The sequence below is a fragment of the Thermobia domestica genome, chromosome 7 (assembly GCF_964235325.1).
Source record: "Thermobia domestica chromosome 7, izTheDome1.hap1.1, whole genome shotgun sequence".
NCBI classification, from domain to species: Eukaryota; Metazoa; Arthropoda; class Insecta; order Zygentoma; family Lepismatidae; genus Thermobia; species Thermobia domestica.
Window position 1 is genome coordinate 63,388,269 of NC_137460.1, and position 25,302 is coordinate 63,413,570.

Sequence of the window (25,302 nt, forward strand, 5' to 3'; positions counted from 1 at the left end):
TAAGAGAAATTGTGAATTTTCGTGAAAGGTAAAAAATACATGGGAGAGATATGAAGACTGTAGTGCCATCTATGGGAAAAACTTGTCTCTTTAATGATATGCACGAGATATATACCTTAAACTTATTTGTTTAAATTCAATACATAATACACTTACATATCTATTAGGGGATCTATTGAATTATCTATATTGAGCTGTCACTTTTTATCACCGTATATATACTGAAAATGCAGATGGAACCAGTGACCACCAGTTACTATTTGGTACCAAAATATATGCCATCCTCTTTGCAGGCACGTAGCCAAGGGGTGGGTCCGGGGGGTCCGGACCCCCCCCCCCTTCGAGACCAGAAATAAAAAAAAATAAGGAAGGATGAAACAAAAAGAAACAAGAAATAGGAAGAATCAGCGTTAAAAATAAAAAAAAGCTAAAATAAAAATTTTTCATCGTCGCTTCTCAGCAGTATCAAACATGTTATTTCGGAAACAGTTTTCCACTGATCCTTTAACTTGTCATTTGGAACAGACAGTAGTTCACGGAATAATGAAAACAAAAAAAAAAAAAAAAAAAAAGCTATGTAGAAAGCAAGTTCTGTTAACATTTAATTCAACAAAGAAAGAAATGCAGATATTGTAAAATATTTTACAAAACATTATTGAATATGTAGTTTTTATAATAGTCGAGGTCATAATTAAAGGAAAATTGTTATATTTGGATGAACAGAAGGAACGTAGATATTGTAAAATCTTTTTTTAAATCTCTTTTTTTAGGGGGGCGCGGTGGCTCAGTGGTAGAGAGTTCACCTCCGGTGCTGGGTTCCCGGTTCCCTGGTTCGATACTAGCTCGCGCCGTGCTGGTAGGTTTTCTCGGGGTTCTTCCGTTTCCTCCCACTTTCTTCATTTATCTTTTCACTCATCTCTCATCATCACCGTCTCCTTTAGCCTAACCGGTATAAACGTGGGACGTAAAACTTAAAGATTTCAATTCATTTTCATTTCAAATCTTTTTTTAAATATTCTTTTATTCGAGATTTCTTCATAGTTTGTTACTAAAATACTTACTAAAATATCCTAATTTTAAAGTCTTAACAAACTAATATATGTTGCTAGTAAAATAGTTTAAATTGATCAAGCCCCTGGTGTGATAACAACAATATTTCATGTCAAACTCCCCCCCCCTCCCCTTCATTACGAAATCCTGACTAAACGAACCAATATACTATGTTACCAGTAAAATAGTTTAGAATAATCGAACTCTGGTGTGATAACCACTGTACTTCATGTCTCGGACCCCCCCTATTACGAAATCCTGGCTACGTGCCTGCTCTTTGGTATTGAAATCTAAATCTTTTTAAGTTTTACGTCCGACGTTTATACCGGCTAGGCTAAAGGAGAAGGTTATTATGAGAAATAAATGAAATGGTGGAATGAAGAAAGTGGGAGGAAACGGGAGAATCCTGAGCTCACTTGGTGCGAACTGTGATCGAACCAAGGATCCAATGCACCAGTGGTGAACGCTCTACCAGTGCGTCACCGCGGCCCTAGCTCTTAGGTGTTGATTAACACCAATATCATCTCTGTATGACTTACTGTTCCCGAGATATGGCTTATTAAATCTCCCGAAATCTGCACTTTTTTTGGCCAATATCTCGGGAACGGTAAGAGTGACGCGAAAAATCCCTTCACTTCTTTAGATAGTTTTTTGATGCTCTACCGAATGGAGGGCTCAAAATTGAAAAAAAAATTACAAAGAATAGACAGACAGACAGACAGACAGACAGACAGACACACACACACACACACACAAAGAATTCAGTAACAAACTCTTTAAGTTCATTGAAAAAACACCGGAAAACCTATCTTAGCATAATGATATGCACGAGATGCCTTCGTGTTGCGTATACGCATTAACCGAAGCCAAAGAGAAAAGGAAGAAATAAAGAACTTTCCCCTCTGGGTCACTCAGCTACAAAGTATTCTATATATATATATATATATATATATATATATATATATATATATATATATATATATATATATATATATATATATATATATATATATATATGAATGTGCGTGTGTGTGAGTGTGGTGTCCTTCTAGGTCAAGAGACTTGGTTTTTATAGTACTTCAACTTGACAGTGACTTTCCCCAGCAAATATCACTTCCGCTTGGAAGCAGCGAGACGGGGAAGGGGAAACATATAGAGAAAGAAAAGTAAGATTTATATATATATATATATATATATATATATATATATATATATATAAAGATGAGGTACATGTTAAATCTGTTGCCATTTTCACCATAAACAATAGTTTTTTTTTCTTCTTTTTCTTTAATTTGGTTGAAGAACAAAAGGTGTGCGATGCTGGTTAGGGAAACTATTACAATGTCAGTGACCTCATCTCACATACTAATGCATAATGTTTTAAAACAACTTACTTTTCTTTTTTTTTCCTTTCGGATACAAATTAGTGTTACCTACGTTCTTTTTTCCTGTTACTGAAGTTACGTATACGATTTTATAATTACGTGAATAGTTTCTCCTTCTTGTAACCGTTATAAATCTATTTCTGGGTGACAATTTCTACAAGTATTCTCAATGACCATCTGCTGCGAGGAATAATTTTCCATATTACTTCTCAAAGCCTCTTGATTTTATCATACCACATTGTATGAGGATGTTTCCTAGGTGTTTTCTCTATGTTTCTTTCTTTTTATCCAGTCAAGGATCACTTTTTAGTCTACTGATCATTCCACCTTACAATACGTCCTGCCACGTCAATGCCTTTATTTTCATGATAATATCAGTCACTCCTGTCTTATTTTTTATCCACATTATGCATTTCTTAACTTTCCAACTCTCTCGTGGCTATGTGGTTCGCATACACGCCTTTGGTTTGGCAAACCCGGGTTCGACTTCCGGTGAGAGGTCATGTGGTTCGGATCCCACGTTAAGCTATAGGCTTACGTCTGACGTCTCATATACCTTTGCTGTTGAAAGGGACGCTAAACTAAAATCAAATCAAATTTTCTAAACTTTGTGGGTGATTCTTTTCCTAACTTTGCGGGATTTTTTCTTATCTCCTCATGCTTCATTGTCTAGTCTGCAGACAATGATTGTCTGATTTTGTTGGTGTACAGGTCTCTGGACAATGTGTCAAAATAGACAGCATGCATTTATTGAAATGTTGACGCTTTAGACCAGTTGATAGTTTATAACGACAACTTGCATTGTAACGAAACGATTGTTTATAACGAAAACGACAACTTGCATTTGAATGATCTGTGATCACCACATTGCTGATATTGGCTGATTCACTTCAGTAGAGACATCTGTCAGTTCTTTCATTCAAGTAGATTAATAAATGTCCTCAGAATCGTGGCCTAACGTTTCTCTGTCAACGCCATCTGGTATTTGCTCAAAGAAATAACATACCTCTCCCTTCAAGTAAACCAATAATAGAAACGATGAATTTGCAATGTGCTGACCACACATCTCTGACATTTGGTCGCTCGTTCTAGACGTACAGTGATTTCACGGGAATCAGTACACCATCATTGTTTTAGTAAGCCTGTGACTCAAGGATATGCGTATATTGTTATCGTAATAGAACCACACCGTATGTCATTTATTTAGTGTACAGTATATTCATTAAATGGGTGTGGTTGGACAGGGAGGTCCTGGAGTAGAGTCATGCGGTCGCTTCCTGACCCAAGTTTTTTCCTCAGTCATACCAGGCAAATACTGAATTTTTAAAGTGTAGGCCGTAGCTGACTTAACTGCAACTTCGTAAATTTATTTCATTGTTAACTATTTCCTCAGTATTAAAAATGCATCTAAAATATGATTCTTAAAATAAATTTAATACATAACTTCTGCTTGGCTTATCGACAACTAAAATCATTTTGTGTGAAACTGACAACTACACATTCAGAACAAGTTTTCTTGTACGATTTCCTTTAACGTATGCAACCTGAATTTTTCTTCTGTCATGTTGGTTGCATGATCACCAGGCAATGTACTGTATGTAGTACTGAAAAGCATACACTACTTTCCATATTTTCTATTCCAATTTTCTTTTTCAATTCACCCTTTTTGGAGTAGAAATAGACATACATGTATGGATGGAACGTGAATATTCCTTATTGGATCAAATATGACTCTCCAGTGAACATCCACGTACGGATGTAAAACGTAATATGGTTTCCCTTGTTGAACCAAGTTCGAACATCCAACGGAGCCCGGTACATTTATCCTATATCAATGGACGTTATATGCTGTATGCTGAGATTTTTCCATTAGATGTTTACTTCTGAAATGATTTACTCTGATATGTTATTGAGAGAAAAGTACTAAGCATATTAAAATTGTTTGAAGCACGTAGAAATGCAATGATATACTGTGTATAATGTGTATAAGTAGATCTGTGGACAATAGACAGGGACGTACGCAGAGGGTGGGTCCTGGGGTTTACCCCCCTGGAAATCCCGATTATTAGGTAAATTTAGTCTAAGTTTAGGGTTACTTTTACAAACTTTAATATACTTTATCCTCATATTGACTTTGGAACCCCCCCCCGAAATAAATTCCTGCATACGCCCCTGTCAGTAGAAGCTTGGGGCAAATTTAAGGTAGTTAGTGGAATTAGTTGCAGGCCCCTATCTCTGTAATTAGGCGTTTCTGATCTAAACCTCAGATAAACTTTCTTCTTGTATTAAGATTCTGAAGACGTGTATGAAGTGTTGGTTTATTCCAGAACATCCATGACTTACAAAGAAGTATGCATTCATAGTGACCAGTAACTTTACGCATACGTTATTATATATATATATATATATATATATATATATATATATATATATATATATATATATATATATATATATATATATATATACAACAATTTTTAGATCACGAAAGATTTTACAATATCAAACATACTTGCAGTTTACTACAACTACTTGGTAGTCGAATAAATAATATTACATAAACATTTTGGTACAGAGAACTATTGAGTACACGCGACGTTTACTTTGCTATTCTTTGTTTCAACATCACGGAAATGTGTTCTTTGTTATCTTGTTCGGTAACAAATGTTGCTTTAACGAGCTATTTAACAGCCAAGTGTGGTGTGGTGTGGCTATATACTTTAGATAACCAAGTTGAAGCAGCACAGCATACGCACACAATTTCTCAGAAAACTGCAAGTTCTATATTTATCGACGTTGCAGCTTTTATAACAAATGTTATTAATTTCTTTGTTATACAAAAAAGTTAATGCTGGCTACTACAAAATTTTTCGATAGCTTATTAAATCAGGCACAGTAGAAGTTAAAACGTAACAGCTTGAAATGTGTAACATATAACCAATAGTGTATCTTAAGTTTAATGGTGTTTATGGCATTGAAATTACGGTCAGAGATGTTGAACTGTGTGTGTGTGTTGCTTTCATGGCAATACGTAGACTTGATCAAGATTGCCAACTAACATTACACATTTTGTACTGCATAAAAGATGTGTGAAAATCTCCCAACAAAAATGCGCACGTTCAACTCGATAACATATTTGTCTTCATGTATGAGATTATGCTCCCTTTAATACAATCATCAAATTTTATTCTTACCATTCTTTCTTGTCCTTGAACCAAATCCCCAAAAATAAAATTTTCTTTAAACAATTTGGTTTCCATTCAACATTTCGTTTTCAGATCATCTAATAAAAATATTCTGTACAGACAAGAAATAGAGAAAAAAAGGCTTCTCTTATACCTCTATTCAAGAGCTCATAAAATAATTTTTCCCTATACTTTTAGTCTAATTAGAACGGTTATTTTTTTTATTTTTTTTTACATTGTAAACAAAGATTAGCATCTCATTGGCTATTAGAGTATAACTCGTATGATTAAATATTGTTTACACTGTAAATGTCTTATTTGCCATTAAAATTTTAAGTCTAACTTGAACAATTGTAGAGAATACATGGCTCAGTAGCACAGCGCTTCTCCTTTGGTGCGAGGGGTATTTGGATCGACCTCAGGCCATTTGAGCTTGTAGCAGACAATATCGTGTATTGCGAGTTTTCTCCCCTGTTACCTCGCACATTCTCATTCCACCGTTTTTTTTTTTTAAATAATCATTCACTTCGTCCATCTTCTTTAGCCTAATACTAATCGTGGGACGTTATATTGAAGATTTGCTTTCATTTTCAATGTCATTTGCCCCCATTACCAATTATTTTTCATCGATTATCCTAAGAGTGCACGGTCGAGATCTTGTCCATTTAAATACATTTGCCAAACAATATCCAAGATATATGTTGTATGGAACGTATATTTCCACTGTACAGTACTGGAAAATACACGATGATCATCAGTTCAAATTAATACTATGTAGAATACGTAATATATATATATATATATAATATGTGAACATTTATGAAGATTTTTTTTTTTTTTTTTTTTACTAGGAAAAGTGATATTACCACAATTTCAGCGTTTCTTATCTACAAGTGGCAGCCCTGTTGACTGAGTGTTTATTGCTAATTCTGCTAAGTCACGTGACAATGGCGAAAGTCCAGGAAGAGCGCGTTCTGACGTATCGTCAAATGGAGGTCAATGAGGCGGAGGGGGAGGGGAAACGACGGGAGATAGTTCTCCCCCCTCCCCGCACCCATTCGGCTACAAACAATTACAAAAAAAAAAAAAAAGCAAGCTTTAACTACTGCAACAAGTTGAGTGAGCGAACAAGTGGTGTATTGTAGTTGTATGCACAGACAACAGCGAAAGTGCAAACGAACAAAATGGCACAACGTACACAATACAATGATAATAATAATAATAATAAAAATAATAAAGAAGGTCTTGTACACTTTCAATTTCACTAATTTCCTCTCTTTTATAAAGTATTGTTATCAAAACCAATAACATCTGTTATCATCAACACTTCAAACGAATACGAGATTACAGTTCCTGGTATATGAATTCGATACAGATTGTTCATTGGTATAAGAGCACAATTTTTGAGTAATTTATTGCAGTTAAGTATTAGGCCTTGTTAATACAGATACTACAAACAGTATTTTATCATTTGACTCGTTGCTGACAAAGGTGATGAACACAAATCTGTATTCACGCACGGGACACAGAATTCTGGCACCAAGGCGGTAAATTTCTAGGAGCGGCATATTAAAAGTCAAGATTGAAGTATGGTGTACGGAAAAAAGAGCTTATCCACGAATTTAAAGGGATATATACAGGGTATCTCGAAAGTCTCTTTACATAGAGTAACTCCGTTATTATCAGAACTCAAAAAAAAAAAAAAAAAAAAATCTGGAAAAACTATCTCTAAATACGATTTTTTCAATCTTAAGTGAACGATTTTTTTTTTCTTAAATCGGACGAGCCGTTTGGGCTGTACACGCTTTATGCGCCCAATATTAAATGAAAATACAACGTTGCCATTTACCTGGACCCACAACATAAGTGTATGAACGCTAACATGTCGATGGCCAACCCCCATTTCAAACAGTAACTTCATTCACTTATGTTGTGGATCCAGGTAAATGACAACGTTGCATTTTCATTTAACATTGGGCACATAAAGAGTGTACAGCCGAAACGGATCACCCAATTTATAAAATTCCTTCACTTTAGATTGAAACTATCATATTTGGAGATGGTTTTTCCTCTTACATTTTTGTAACTGATAATAACAGAGTTAACCTACAGAGTTAACATATATATAAGTTTTCTCGTTACGACGCTACTGGTAATGAAAGGAACAATGAGCAGTATCCCCAGGAGCTACACTGAGAAAAAAAATTGTAGGTGACGTACTTAAAAAGATAGGTTACATGCGTAATTCCTGTAGTTTTTGGACTTAACGTATAGCAGACGTATAACTGAAAACGCGTGTTTTATAATACTTTCTGTATAAGTGTTGCATCTATACGTACTTTCTGTATGAAACAATGTAGGCGGTCAGGATCTTACATACAAATGGACGTATATAACATATAGCTGACGAAGGTAACATAAGTATATGCATGTGATATACGGAAAACTGTTAGATATCAGACATCCTGCAACGGCATGATGTAACACCTAAGGGCAGTGCCTATGTAGCATACGGATAACGTATGCTCCGTATTGATTTCTATAGTAAGCAAGAGGATACCGTATATTTGTACAATATACCGCTGTCCGGAGAATGGATTTTTCTCTGTGTACTGAACATTATAGCCCATATAGGATTACGTCCTTGATGTCTGTGAGACACTGAAATAGTTGTAATTTATAATTTTTGATTCTATTCACAACAGTTTATCTGTAATAAATAATCTCCAGCTAATATCTTCTGTATTTGATTTTGTAATACCTTGTTTTACTATTTTAACTATAGTTCCAAAATCTGTGAGTGACCAAATCATCGCAATTCAGTTGTACTAGGTTTGGTTACTTGGTATTCCAATAAAGAAAGGGTAAGAACGTTCATAGAACGTTTTCATTATGGGACCCCAATCTCGGTATTCCACACAAAGGGTGAGAGAGAATATCATTTGAGGGTGAGGTTTGTATAAGAGAAACAATGTAGAAAGGGATGTTTGAAAATTAAGAAATCATTTCTTTCTTCACGTTGTTTATTTTCTCTTTTCTTCCTTTTCTTTTTTCTTTTCTTTTCTTTTTTTTCTTTTTGATCAAAAGATCTAATATATTTCAGTCAAAAATTTTCTTCTACGCCTTATATGTGGAGAACTACATACAGTGTAGCCAAACCCAAACTATCATTTAACTCAATATGATGTCCTTATTCCGTAAAAAAATACAAAAACCCGATTTAGGGGCCGTTCAAAAATGTTGTGGCCCCTGACCCAAAAACTAATTATTAGTCAAGATCGCAATCTTTTGATCCTTTTTTTTAAAAAAAAAAAAAATCATTCCTATAATTCTTGTTTATCAATCTTTCGTGCTTGTTCAATAAATTTTATTACCTTCCTTCGATTGATTATTGTATCTCTCGCATAGTTTCCGGACAGCGGTGGCTCAGTGGTAGAGCGTTCACTTCTGATCTGCGAGATCTCTGGTTCAATCCCAACTCGCGCCAGGTAGGCTTTCTGGTGGTGGACAAGCACTATGTGTGTGTGGGGGAGGTCTTGGATTTTTCAGGTTTCCTTCCATTTTCTTCATTCTACTATTTCATTCATTCTCATCATCACCATCTCTTTAAGCCTATACAGCAAAAGCGTGGGACGTACAACTGAAAATGTTCATTTCAATTTTTCGCATAGTTTCCATTAAAAGTATTCAATCTTTACTTATTTGTTTATGAAATATTTTGAATCCGTTGAATCATCGATTTATATACAGTTATTGAGCTATACCGGCATCTCTCTCTCCCAGAGTACATAGTATACAAGACAGATAGAAAGAGAGGAAGCAGAAATGAAAGCCCCCCCCCCAAAAAAAAGAGTTGGGTGGCATTCACTAAGCAACAAGCAAAAAGGAAGGAGAATTTGGAGCGGATGTGACGCAAGAGAAGGTTTCAAGGAAAACGTTGGCTGAGAAAAACCAACCAGTAGCCGTACGAAAGGAAGAGGAATGTGTACAAGTATTATACAAGACTTCTTCTGCTGCTTAGATTTGGAAGTTCAAGAGCTTGTCCATGAGATAGGTAAAGCGAGAGTGAGAGAAAACAAGAAAAGAGATAACTCACTACAGATACGGTGTACATCGAGATCTACAGATAGTGAAGTTATATATATATATATATATATATATATATATATATATATATATATATATATATATATATATAAAGAGAGGGAGGGGCAGAGAGTTATAGAGCTAAAAGGAGAAGGCGTATTATCAGATGGAAGCACTCGTACTCGTTCGTTGATCTTGTACAAACACACACACAGCAGCGCCCCCTATGATCTATTAATCTAGGTCAGGAAGCAATTGGTGCTGCTTCTTGGCGACTATTCTGTCTACGTCTCAGAGACAGAATCCCCTCTCTCTCTCTCTCTCTCTCTCTCTCTCTCTCTATATATATATATATATATATATATATATATATATATATATATATATATATATATATATATATAGTGTGTGTGTGTGTGTATGTGTGTGTGATACTTGAACATTGTACCCTTTTAGTCCGTCATTGAGGACAAAAAATGTTATCTTGTAAAGTTCAGGGGGAAAATAACGTTCATGAACACGAAAAGATTACATGTTTGCTAATAATTATTATTATGTGTGATAAGCAGTGAAAATTTAAATAGGGCATATTGTACTTACATAGCTAAAGAAGAAAAAGATGATGATGATGATAATAAATATTAGTGAAACAAATAACTATCTTATGGATAAAGAAGGAAACAACATAAACTAAATTATGGTGGATAAAATCAAATTAAAATGGCAAAAAATTGCTTGAAAAAAAAATGAACAAGGAATAAGTAATCTCTTATTTAGCTTCACTCATCATCTTCTTCATTATTTCTTCTCTTCGACAAACACTTCACCGTCAAACAATAACCTCTCTCGCCATGAAGGGGGGGGGGGGGCAGGCTGGGACCCGGATCTTGTAAAATGTATACGTAATATAACAAACTACATATATTAAATACCAGAAATAACAGACGTAATATAGGAATCATGGGGATGCCCCCCCAGAACATTTTCTTCGGGCGCCCCTGTCTCTCGCCCTTAACATGCAATACCAAAAGTGAACGATTTATAAAAAACGTCTCACCTTTGAATGAAAGAAATTTATTTTTACGCTTTCTTTCTTAAGAGTCTTCATCCCGGCGAAATTAAAATACCGCTAATTTTTGCAGTAATTATGTGATATCTTCAAATAGATAAAAGATAATTGAAATATGGAACAAAAGCGCCCTAGACAATGTTATTTTGCGTGAGGTACCGTTATCACAAGTCACCTAGTGGCTTTCCGTTTTCAGCTGTTTAGAAACGCGAAAATAAATGCCGATTTTCCAAAATGGCTCGAAATCGAAAGCAGATAAGTGACTCGTGATAACGGTTTCTCATGTAAAATAATATTGTCTAGGGCGCTCTTGTTCCACATTTCAATTATCTTTTATCTACTTGAAGATATCACATAATTACTGTAAAATTAGCGGTATTTTAATTTCGCCGGGATGAAGACTCTTAACGACAACGAACAACCGAACCTAAAAAAATGTTACGTTAAGAATAGGCATTATAAAATTTAGTTGTGGTTAAATATAGCTGTTGGTACTTTAACACGAACTCTCTGATACACAGAAGAGATTATGGCCAGTCACGATTAGCTGTAACTTATAATGGTAGGTTAAATTGTACGTACGGTTCTTACCTTCTTCCTGCTGATGCGTTTCTCTTTTTATACAGGGTGTTACAAAAGTTGTCACAATATTTTGGAAATAAATTCCTCACATCAAAATAAGAAAAAAGTTCATATGGACCTGTAGTCGGAAGTGCATAGTTTCGTAGTTACAGGGAACGTGAAAAAAATACAATTTAGAGGTCTATATTTCCACTACTATAGTACTGATCGTAGTCGGGTCAAGACATCAGTGAGGAACTAGTATGTGAACAACCCAAATATCCATTTTTCAGAACCTTCGGTACTTGCGCACTCATTTTTAGAGTAGGGATGGTCTTTTTCGAAAAATCTGTTTTTCGATTTTCGGAAATTTCATTTTTCGTTTTTTCGTTTTTCGCTTTTTCGAAAAAAATTTCGTTTTTCGTTTTTTCGAAAAAATTTTCGATTTTCGTTTTTCGAAAAAATTTTCGTTTTCCGTTTTTTCGAAAAAATTTTCGATTTTCGTTTTTCGAAAAAATTTCGTTTTCCGTTTTTTCGAAATTTTTTTCTCTTTTTGTTTTTCGAAAAAATTTTCGTTTTTCGTTTTTCGAAAAAAATTTCGTTTTCCGTTTTTTCGAAAAATTTTTCGTTTTCGTTTTTCGTTTTCGAAAAAATGTAGCCATCCCTATTTTAGAGTACCTGTTTGGGAGTATTTGATCACTCTCCACCAACATCTCTAAAAATTGGTGCAAGTACTGGAACATTCGTAAACATGGATATTTGGATAGTTCACATACCAGTGATGTCTTGACTCGACTATGATAGGTCCCATAGTAGTGGAGCTATGAACTTTTAAAGCTCACTTCTTTCAAATTTTTAGCACCCCGTGACTCCGAAACTATCCACTTTTGAGCACAAGTCCATATGAACTTCTTTTCTTATTTTGATGTAAGGAATCTGTCCCCAAAATTATAACATTTTTGTAACACCTTGTATACTAAACGGTGTGACAAACATCTTGGTATTTGAAGGCGGCGCTCAATTCCCTTTAAATGCTGCTAGCAAATGAGAGTCCCGCGGTATTGCCACATTTATTTTGTACACATCCACGTCTATCCTCTGTCAAATGATTGAGCTGTAGTTCGTCTGCTTAGTCATAGCCACACCCCTTAGCACTCGGCAACATCGCGTCAGAGCTTGCGTTTTATTCGTTTAGCTGAAATGACAAGATGTTTGTCACAGGCTTTAGTTCAAAGATTCGGGGTAAAGAAAATAAGATTCTGCTCCTGCTATCACAAACCCTGCCATTTCATTTTTAATCGCCTTGTTTCCTCTCTCTAGTTTGTTTCTTCGTTTATCACAAGATAATATATAAACATTTTATTTATTTAGTTGGCAACACTTGAAAGCTACAATGCATTGTTTACAAAAGGTGCAAAGCTTCGTGAAAAAAGATTTTAGTAGCTATATCTGAAGACGGCCATTTGAACTTATTGGCTTTTGTTTTCGTCTAGTCTACGTCACAACAAACTGAATATTGATCAAGTTTCTCAAGTCGGGGATCGCGGGATGTTTACAGAGGAATCACTAGGGTAAGGTTAAAAAATAAATAAATTTAAGGATGAGCCCGAAACCACTTAACTATAAACACAAAAACACTTACTATAAACAAAAGTATTATTTATGAGTATTTGGACCGTTGGATAGAAATGGTAAAAGAGGGTCATAAAATAGAAAAGTTTAAAAAATTATGTTTTGGAAGAGCTTATGTAGACAAAGAACTACTCGAGCATTTATATATATTTACATTTATCATTTCTAGTGTTTTATGTTACAAAACAATTACAAAAATGCGAAATAATTTCTGGCGAAAAGTGTAGCAAGATCAAGTAAAAAAAAAAAATCCATAAATGTCTTTTAAAAACCATATTATATATACAAAAAGGAATATTCAAACTTTAAATACACGCAAACTCTTAAAACGGGGACCAGACTAACTAAAGAATTTAGGACTTTCAAGTAAAAGATCAGTATTTTGTAATCTAAGCATTACACTAACCCGTTAATCTTAATAGAACTGCGGGTAGTTTATCAAGCAAGAATAATATCCATAATTGGTCCAATAAGTATGCACGTGAGGAAGTGATTTTTGAAGGTCCATATCTTGGGATCAACTTTATAAATCACACCTATCAACAAACTCTATGCTTTGACCTTCTGCATCGTCGCGAAAATGGACGGTGATCCACCGAGTAGGTTTTTTTTTTTCAGATTCTGTGTCTCCTGGACGGTCACACGGACAGTCAAAGCCAATATATAAAGGATTTTTTTTTGGTAAACCAAAGTCGTTAGAAATTAGTGGTCATTAGTCAATTACGGTGATTGGCCTTTGTTATTGAAATGAAATGAAGTATTTCAGTTTAACGTCCCACGATTATGGCCTTTAGGCTACGGGAGACGTATAATTAAGGCAAGTTAATGATGATGGAAGAATTGGTGGAATGAGAAAGTGGGAGGAAACGGGATTACTCCGAGAAAAGCCACGGACACGATGTTGTTGACCACAAACTTACTTAGCTGGGGTTCGAACCAGGGATCGCACACACCAGAGGTAAGCACTCTATCACTAAGCTCTGTGTCGCTCCTTGGCCTTTTTTTTTATTGTATAGTGGTACAAATAGTACCAGACAGTCTCTTAACCCTTGTGTACTATCATGGGGTCTTTTGGAACCCCAGAGATGTTTATCGTGATATATCTCTTAAGAGTCTTCATCCCGGCGAAATTAAAATACCGCTAATTTTACAGTAATTATGTAATATCTTCAAGTAGATAAAAGATAATTGAAATATGGAACAAGAGCGCCCTAGACAATATTATTTTGCGTGAGGTACCGTTATCTCAAGTCACCTAGTGGCTTTTTGTTTTCAGCTCTTTAGAAACGCGAAAATAAATGCCGATTTTCAAAATGGCTCGAAATCGAAAGCAGATAAGTGAGTCGTGATAACGGTTTCTTATGTAAAATAATATTGTCTAGGGCGCTCTTGTTCCACATTTCGATTATCTTTTATCTATTTGAAGATATCACATAATTACTGTAAAATTAGCGGTATTTTAATTTCACCGGGATGAAGACTCTTAAACAAGTGAGATTACAATTCAGTCTTTTCTTGTATTTTGTCTCGTGTGTATGCTAAAGATGCCTACTAAAAATTTCAGTTGTCTGTTCGATGGTTCTGGGTAAAGAACATAACTTAGATGGGGTCCTTGGAGACTCCATGGTAATTCCTGTGTAACAATATTCTTAGTAGTACACAAGGGTTAATGTAAGTTTTGAAAAAAAAAATGAAGAGAATTTTCGCGGCAGGCTACTTGATGCAGACTACCTTCTCTCGCAACTGTTTTCTCCTAACAATCACTATAATCTCTATCTTTTCGCTCATTTTCTCTTCTTTTACCTACTTTATTTACATCTCTCAGAATGTACGCAATTTTATCTTAAATAATGACCTGAACAGTTTATTTTCTTTTTTAATTATTTCTAATACTTATTTTCTCTAAAACCAATGCCCAAGCCGCACTGCAAAACCGCTTTTCATTAGATTAGCAAAGTCAAGTTGAGTAAGGTCTGGTCAGGGAAAATGGGTAAGCGTTCTTTTACTCGCAAGATGGTTATAGCATTGCGCGCCCATCCAGTGCCGTAAGGACAAACTAGGGTGTTCCTTGAAAGAAAGAAGTAGCGAACTCCGGTCATCTAGACAACAAGCATTCACAGTGAGGGGAGCCGATGTGTTACCCACACATCATATCAAGGCACGTAAACGGCATAAATTATACAGTTCTTCATTATGAAGTTTCCGCCATTCCTCATTCCCAAACCCGAGCCCCCACTGAGGATAGTACTCCTGATATCCGTTTCCAGATAGTAAATCTAAGTCACACTGAGAATAGTGATCCTGAGATACATTGAGCATAGTAAACCTGAGCCAGTTGAGGATAATAAACCTGAGCCCCATTGAGGATAGTGGGTCTGAGTCCCATTTAGGATAGTGAGCCTAAGCACCACTGAGGATAGTGAGCCTGGCCCCCATTGAGAGTAGTAAGCCTGAGCTTCGTTGATGATTGTGAACCTGAGCCTCATTGAGGATAGTAAGCCTGAGTCACGTTGAGGATAATGAGCCTGAGCTCCATTATGGATTGTAAGCCTGAGTCCCATAAAAGATACTGAACTCGAGTCCTATTGAGGATAGTAATCTTAAGCCATGTTGAGAATAGTACCCCTGAAGTCCGTTGAGGGTAGTGAGCCTGATCTCCACTGAAGATAGTGAGCCTAAACTCCGTTGAGGATAGTGATCCCGAGCCCCATCGAGTATGGTATGATCCCCATTGAGGATAGTGAGCCTGAGTCCCATTGAGGATGGTAAGTCTAAAGGGAAATTTCGTAGGTAAATTTAGCAAAAAAGGGACAAAGGGAATTTTTTAATAAAACATGAAAATCCAGAGAAATTCTCGCGCTGACTGTGACCAATATAAATGCTTAAAGTTTTCTCTCTGTTCTTCAGGAATAAATCAATACAATAGCAATAATTGGTGTGGTGGCTCTTCACACCAAATAAGAACCGCTTATGGAGTTGTAATTAGAAGAAAGAGTAAATGCATGTTATGCACACACACAAACGCAAGAGAATACCTAACCTTCCCCCGCCTCGATTGTCCCCGGGCCAAAATGTCACTAAATTAAAACCTTGAAATACTACGCGAGAAATATCTTGAAATACTACTCTTTCCGATGACATATAACTATTAATTGATGAACGAACTGAGTTGATTGAATTCAGTTACATTATTATGACAGAATTTATTGTCGAACAGGTCTTTGTTGAAGCAAACTTTTGTTTATATTTTCAAAGAACTTTCAAGGATATGCCGCTTTTACACATTTTTTTTTTTTTTTTTTTAACAACAATCGTCTTGTTAACGTGACAGAAAAATAATCGCAGTATACTCTGCATTAAATTTAATCACCGAAGTCTCGAAAGTGTAAGAGCATAAGTTTACTTTTTATTTTATTTGAAGCTTCTCAAGTTAATTTATTTGTTTATTAACTTATTTACCATTTAAAATTATAGTACATTACCGACAAAGACAAAACTGAAAAGGAAATCGTTTCGGCCCATTAAGAGGCTTAGGGTAAAAGCCTCCCTTGATAGGGTCGCCCCCGCTTTGAGAAGTTTTGAGCTACTTCGCCTAGTTGTAATGCTTTACTGGATTTCGTAATACGCAGCGACAAGAAGACAATAGAAAAAAACAAAAAGCTTTTCAACCTTGGATGACCTCGTTGATTCAAAGAAATAGGATTCAGCGAAAATTGTTTATAATCGTTGGTAACAACAGCGAGACATATCGTTCACGGTAGTCAGGGGAACTTCGTTCTTGGATTCATTTTTCATTAATACTTCGATTGTTGTGTTTAGTAACATGAATGAACAGAAACAAAACTCGAGCGCGTGTCTTCTTCCTTTATTGAGCAACACAATTAATTTAACATTGAATAAACGGACAATGAACTTGTGTAGCTTCCTTTGTAAACGCCATTTAACTGCTTGAGACGCTACTTTTTGATTTACTACTAATGCAATAAAATTTATAGTAAAATAGAGGAATTTCAAAATAATTTATTTAAGTGATAGACATGGTTCATTATGATCTTTAAGTCTCAATAAACGATTCATTGGTAAAACAGACAGGATAAATGTATATAAAGGAGTTTTGGTTGGTAAACCAGACAGGGTAAATATATATAAAGGAGTTTTGGTTGGTAAACCAGACAGGGTAAATATATATAAAGGAGTTTTGGTTGGTAAACCAGACAGGGTAAATATATATAAAGGAGTTTTGGTTGGTAAACCAGACAGGGTAAATATATATAAAGAAGTTTTGGTTGGTAAAACAGACAGGGTAAATATATGTAAAGGAGTTTTGGTTAGTAAAACAGACAGGGTAAACATATATAAAGGAGTTTTGGTTGGTAAAACAGTGTAAATATATATAAAGGAGTTTTGGTTGGTAAAACAGACAGGGTAAATATATATAAAGGAGTTTTGGTTGGTAAAACAGACAGGGTAAACATATATAAAGGAGTTTTGGTTGGTAAAACAGACAGGGTAAATATATGTAAAGGAGTTTTGGTTGGTAAAACAGACAGGGTAAACATATATAAAGGAGTTTTGGTTGGTAAAACAGTGTAAATATATATAAAGGAGTTTTGGTTGGTAAAACAGACAGGGTAAATATATATAAAGGAGTTTTGGTTGGTAAAACAGACAGGGTAAATATATATAAAGGAGTTTTGGTTGGTGAAACAGACAGGGTAAATATATATATAAAGGAGTTTTGATTGGTAAAACAGACAGGGTAAATATATATATAAAGGAGTTTTGATTGGTAAAACAGACAGGGTAAATATATATATAAACGAGTTTTGGTTGGTAAAACAGACAGGGTAAATATATATAAAGGAGTTTTGGTTGGTGAAATAGAGGGTAAATATATATAAAGGAGTTTTGGTTAGTAAAACAGACAGGGTAAATATATATATAAAGGAGTTTTGGTTGGTAAATCAGACAGGATAAGTAAATAAAGGTGTTTTGATTGGTAAACATTCGGACCCAAGAGGAACGGGAATGGGGAATGGCGAAAACTTCACAACGAGGAACTACATAATTTATATGGTCTACCCAATATTGTTAGGGTCGTCAAGTCTAGGAGGCTTAGGTGGGCGGGTCATGTAGCTAGAATGGAAGAAAGTAGAAACGCTCTCAAAGTCTTGACTGGAAGACCAATCGGAAAACGACCATTAGGAAGACCTAGGCGCAGATGGGAGGACAATATTAAGATGGATCTCGCAGAGATTGGAATACAAAGTAGAAACTGGACGCAGTTAGCTAAGGATAGAAGTCAGTGGAGAGCTTTTGTGAACGCGGCATTGAACCTCCGGGTTCCATAGGCCATAGAGTTAGTTAGTTAGTTAGTTAGTTTTGATTGGTAAACTAGACAGGATAAATTTATGAAGAAGCTTTGTTTGGTAAACCAGACAGGATAAATATATATAAAGGTATTTTGGTTGGTAAACCAAACTTCTTTAGAGAAAAAGAATGTATCTCGCTTTCTTTTATGGATCATGTTACATAGCAATCAATATTGAAACCAAAAGTTATAGTAAATTTCAGCCACTTCCGGTTTCAATAGAGCATAAAGGATTACATAGGATCCATTCTGCAAACGATGAATTCATATTAAAAAAAAGTTTCTCACTATTACCGTTCTTGTTCTATGGGATAGCAATCAATATTGAAACCGGAAATAGTAGATTTTCCCACTTCCGGTTAAAATGGACTATAATAGAAATTATTTATTTTACTGGGTCATTTTATTCATATCAAAAGGCCCTTTCTTGCTCTCTTTCACCGTTTTTGCTCTGATACAGGGATGAATTCAGGGGGTAGCCCTAAGAAAATTCAATTCCCTCGGAGAAATTCAAAATTCCAATCACAAAATGTAGAAATTACTTCACCCAAACTTCAACCCCCGAGGAGTTCACATTTCCCCCCACTGGATGAAAATGTCTGAATTCAACACTGCTATGATATCTGTCAACAAAAGACAGATTTATCCGTTCTGGAATCTTCCCCATAGTTACACATATCACAATTTGGAAGTCTATTAATTGCTATTTTTCTATTATTATTATTATTATTATTATTATTATTATTATTATTATTATTATTATTATTATTATTATTATTATTACTCCCTGCCGGAAGTGTTGATTAATTTGTCGCGATGCCGAGTAATGTTTGCTCATTTATTTACTCTGTATACTAGAGAGAGAGAGAAAGAAAGAAGAATCTCGGTCAATGACCGGGGGATTACGGAACTGACCCAGCTCACAAACACACAAATATTGATTCCTCCCTCTTCTGCCACCAACCCTCTTGTCTTATCACGTGGTGTGTGTTCATGGAGGCCAGTGCCCCTTAATCGATCAGTTGGCGATAGCAAGCAAGGGTTGTGCTTGCCATGCGGAACCACTGATTCATCAACATTCTTCTGTCTGTATGTGTGTTTATTATTGTTATAATTGTAATACTTTGTTATATAGATATACGAAGAAGTAAAATTCATCTCCTGATTAATTCATTCCTATGAGATCCAACAGTAGCTCTGTAATAACAAATTTCTATCTTCTGAGAAAAATGGATATAATACCTGCATTATATATATATATATATATATATATATATATATATATATATATATATATATATATATATATATATATATATATATATGTGTGTGTGTGTGTGTGTATGTATATAAGGATGGATATAGACGGATATACGAATATATGGATAGATACATGTAGGGCTATGGTCGAGAGTATACGATGGTGTACGGCGTGTACCATCTGATTAAAGTATACTTCCTGCTTCACAGAATATACTATTTCTGTTCCGTTTGCATTTGTTCACTACTTGTTTATTTAATCGTATCATTAGAAAAGAGAGGAGAGGTCATAACAAAAGATATCACAAAAGAGAGGAGAGAGGGAGAGAAAAAAATGCAAAGATTAAGTCAGTTCTTCTGTCTCTGTCCAAGTTCGTGTTTTGATCCGTGAAAATCAGTACGAAAGTGTTGTTTAACAGTGATATTTGTATTTCGATCCTACTCCTCACAATAATAATAATAATAATAATAATAATAATAATAATAATAATAATAATAATAATAATAATAATAATAATAATAATAATAATAATAATAATAAACTTCTGGTACTCGGGCGCGATCTTCTCTCTTCCTTATCATAGTCAGTTGGTTCCTTCTGCGTATCTACACTCATTTGTGTTATTCATAGAGTGATTTATCTACGGAATATCATCAAGAAAATACCATAAAATGCTTTAAGATTATAAAACAGAACTGCAGCTTTTATGTGTTAATGGAATTACTAATATCTACATTTTACACTGTCCATTAAAGAAATGTCTTCTCTATTGACATACATGTCTCTTATACCAATCACAGATGCTTACAAAAAAGGCGTATAGCCTGTGAATATATATTTAGTGGCGTTCGCATTGGTAGTTACACAATATGGAAAAATTCCCCTTGTACTATTTTGTATTAGAACATGGCGGTATACATATGTAAAAAAAAATGTATAGCAGTCATGTCTAGTTTGGCTTGGCTATCAGCTAAGATAACATGATCAGATTTTGATTTTGCGATGATAACATTATATATACGCCTTATGAGTTGCGGGGCCAAATTGGGAGCAATTTTGATCATCCTCCGGTTCCCAGCCAAATTGTATCTAGATCTGTAGAAACATAGTCAATTACACAGTAGTGTGGGACTGAATCAGAAGCAATTGACTTTAGCTCGGCCTTGTATAGACAAATGAATTGCAATATAAAAAGAAAGAAAGAAAGAAATTAACAGGCTTACTAAGCTAGGCTGAAGTATATTCGGAAGAAACAGCTTCATACTGAGAAGCAAAATGCCAATGTGTCTAAAACGTAAAATTTTCAACGACTGTGTTCTCCCAGTTTTGATATATTGATCGTGGACGTAGACACTAACCAAACCAGACGTTCACCGTCTACAGACAATGTAACGAAGCATTAGAGAGATGTATATTAGAAATCACCCGTAAAGATAGGTAAAAATCATATGAATTAAAAAGGTGATAAAGATTTGACAGATATTATCGTAAACATAAAGGCATTGAGCTAGCGAACATACAGAGAGAAGAAATGATGGTCATCGACAAGAGTAAATTCTTAGTTGGATATCAAAAGATAAGATGTGACACAGGAAAAGTCCTCATATAAGGTGGTGTGACGGAATTGAGAAGCACTGCGAATAATGGAGAAAAGAACTGTCCAAAATAGATGGTCAGTGACGCATTTAGGGGGGCTTACGGGCTTAAGCCCCCCAAAATCTATAGTAAAGTATATGAAATATCTTGCAGAATTTTCACATTTTCAGGCAAAGCCCCCCCCCCCCACGAAACAAAATCGTAAATACGTCACTGTAGATGGTTATGTGGAAGAGTTAGAGAAACTTACATCCAGCAGTATATTGATAATCACTATGGTTATGTTATATAATAAAACATGTACAGTCGCACATCTATACAACTGCTAATTTGCTTAAGTTAATTCATACTTCTGTGGAGAAAGGTTAACTACAGCATGCTCTTCTGGTGAATACTTTGTATGGAAACGTATACAGTAAAATATGGGTCACGGTGGCTCAGTGTTAGAGCATTCATCTCTAATGCTAGGGAATCCTGGTACGATTCCAAACTATGAGATTGTGGTAGACATGTCGTTTCCGTGTTTTTCTCAGGATTCTCCAATTTTCTCCCAAATGTTCGTTTCACCAAATCTTTCATATTCATTTTCATCTTTTGTCTATAGGGCATAAACGTTGGACATAGAACTTTAAAAAAAAAGGAAATAGTAAAACATAAGAAATTAGTATAATTCCAAAGTTAGTAATAGGTCGTAACTAAAGGAAGTAATAAACTAAATAAAAACTACAGTATACAATGATAAAGTTTTTTTTTCCTACGTACTATGTAGGAAACGATCAAAGGTCGTACATATTGTAGAATCTTTGACTTCGTGTGTACATGTTTTGGCCCGCACAACATCCTTTGAACATATTGTCTGTCTTCCCTTGAAACAGGTGACGATAGTCTGGACTTTGGCCAGAATTGCTTCCGTCTGATCCAACCGTCACCAGATGGCGTTCGGTTATTTCGTCTTCCGCGTTCATGGGCTTCTCTTTGTTTTTCTTTCTTCTCGGACAACATGCAGTAACCCAAGTTCAAAAACGACTCACGCTCTTGAATTAAACCACTATTTTCGATTGGAAGTGAAAAATAACTTTGTACGACGCACTTCCTTCTTAATACGAGCATTTTTTTAAAGACAAAAATAAGCTGTATCATAAGATAGAAAGAAACGGTGCCAAAGAAAGGATATTGAGGAATAAAAGACAAATCAAGAATAGTATGTACCTAGGTATTACTATGGGAAATTATTATAAATCTCAGTAATATAAGTAATATTATTGATAATAATATCTATAAAAACTTTAGCCCTCAATCTTAGAAGAGATACCAATACTTTTAGTCCTAGAATCATGTCTTCATTTCATCGCCCCTCATCTCCTTTGAAGTGCATCTTATAAAAGAATTGTTTTACACTAAATTTTAAACGTTATTATCTATTTTTTTTTTTTTTTTTTTTGTTTCTTATTCAATATTCTACAAATAATTCTTTACTCCTAATATTCTTAAGTTGAAAATACTTTTTGATTTCAATATCTGAGATTACTTATTTTATTTTCTAAAACTTTTCAGATGACTTACATCAATTCATTCATACCTGAGATTACCTATTTTATTTTCTAAAACGTTTCACATGACTTACATTAATTCATTGATATCTGAGATTACTTATTTTATTTTCTAAAACGTTTCACATGAACCACATTAATTCATTGATATCTTAGATTACTTATTTTATTTTCTAAAACGTTTCACATGACTTACATTAATTCATTGATATCTGAGATTACTTATTTTCTAAAACGTTTCACATGACCCACATTAATTCATTGATATCTGAGATTACTTATTTTATTTCCAAAAATGTTTCATATGACTTACATCAATTCATTCAAATTTTTGCATAGGACATTATATATAATGTAAAGGTATTAGTCATAAAAGGCATTAGTCCCTAACTTTTCCATTAAAAGGCACCACATAAAGGTCTCGAACCACTAAATAACCATTATGCTATCTATTAAAGCAATGCCTTAATTAACTGACGTTGTCCTCGCATATGCGCAATATAAATACATTTATAATAATCAATTTTACAGTCAAACAATAATCTACAGTAAAAGTTATACGGAAAATTTGTATTATCATTGGCGTATCCATACAAACTTTTGTAGCTCTAATTAGTATGAATGGAAGTGCGTGAAGTTTAAGCTTCAATATTTGACTCTAACTAATAGAAAAGTAATCTAATAAAAGAATTGTTATTTTATAAAATAGAGAGTGCATCTATAGGGTGAATGAGAAGGAGGTAGATATTGAAAATTCGCTGTAGTTTGTTTGTTTAATATGTAAGCAATCACAATGAAATTTTATTGGTTGCTTGGATTAGGGTTTAGCGCCCCTTTTCAGCAGCGAGGCTATATGAGACGTGAATCTACAGCTTAACGTGAGATCCGTCTTCGGGAATTGAACCCACGATTCCCGTCGTCGAAGACGCATACACTGACCTTATATGAACTAGGGAGCTTGAATGAAACTTTGTATACATATACACTATGGAATACGATTACATACAGTATTTACATCAAATTTGATCATATGATAATATTTTCCTATCTTTTCAGTAAGATGGCCAAGAACTTCTCTCTGAATCTAGGAGCAAGATTATAATTAGTATGATATGCGGTTGCAGAGATGGTAGCTTACAGTATGTTGGGACTCCGTTGGTGCAGTTCGCTTTTAGGTGATACCCAGGAAGATGTGTGGGAGTGAAAAGTATTAAAAGTTAATATATGGATTGTGTAAACAAAACAAGAACGTAATTAAGTTTAGAACAATGGTTTAGAAAATGAAGAGCGTAACACTGTGATTATTTATAGGTGTAATTGAGTTGAATGGAAAATGGTTAATCGACAAGGTCCAGGCAAATACTACTGGAAGATCATGGATATAAATACACCTAAACCTTGGAACATCATACATAACTGGACAAGATATCAAGTTATCCTGTTTTACCGATTACTCTTTAATACTGCACTAACACCCCATAAATTATACCAAATAAATAAAATTGAAACTAATCTATGTTGGTGCAAAAAAGATATTGGATCTATTGACCGCATAATTTTTGCTTGTGAAAACAAGAAAAAAGGAAGGAAATTTATAATGGATACAATCTGATGAAGCATTTAGCGAAAACTCATAATTAGAAGATTATAATTAAAATTTACCGAAATATGAAAAAATATTAATTTATTTCAGACCAGTCCGTATAATTAAATGTGATTTTAAAAAGGCTTTTCTATATCCAAGTCAGATAAAATTAAAAAAAAAATAACTTTATGTATATCAACAGAGACCAACAAATTCAGAGACCTTCCAATAATTTGGTTTCAAGGATTATACGGAACCTCACTGACAAGGAATTTTCACTCAGATCTTGGACTATTGAGACAGAATATACAACTCATATCAAGTAAACCAAGTAAAGTGTAACAGGGAATACAGTTTCAAGTCTGCCTAAAATAATAACTAAACCCTACGTCTGGGTTAAAGAAAGAAAAGAGTTGTTGTAGGATTGGAGCCATAAGTGGCTGAAAAGACTGATATTTAGATAAATGAGCCAAGAGTGACAATTGATATATTATGTTTAATGTAAGACCAAGGGGTGCTTACGTTATTACGATATTTTGCGGAACGCAGGAAGGTTCCTGTTTAATTATAGTGATTGTAATTGTGGTAAAAGCCAAATAAAGATTGACGGTGAAAAAGATAGTAGTGTCGACATTTGTTAGTAATTACTAGTAGTTTTGGAAACTTAATTAAAAGTAAATACCTTTGCATAAAGAAATTCTCTACTACCTAACACAGTAAAAGGTTAGAAATGCATCCATCCGGCCGGAGATAACCAAGAACTGTCATAATTAAGAATAAGAGAAAAATTGCAGGCACGGATTAGAGATAAAATCACTAACGTCCCAAAGGAATTCCTACAGAAGACTATGGATTCCATCCCCATAACTTAAAAGCAAAAGTAAGACTATAGTCACTGAAAAAAAAAAAAAAAAATCGTTGCATACTTGTGCTTTCATCTCGAAAAACATACCGTACCAAACTGTTTTATT

General features: G+C 34.6%; 1 protein-coding gene across 3 annotated transcripts in view; it reads right to left on the reverse strand.

Annotated features, from left to right (window-relative positions):
- Positions 1–25,302, reverse strand: part of Hr4 (nuclear hormone receptor 4) — a 519,395-nt gene that overhangs the window by 433,088 nt on the left and 61,005 nt on the right. The window lies entirely within an intron of this gene.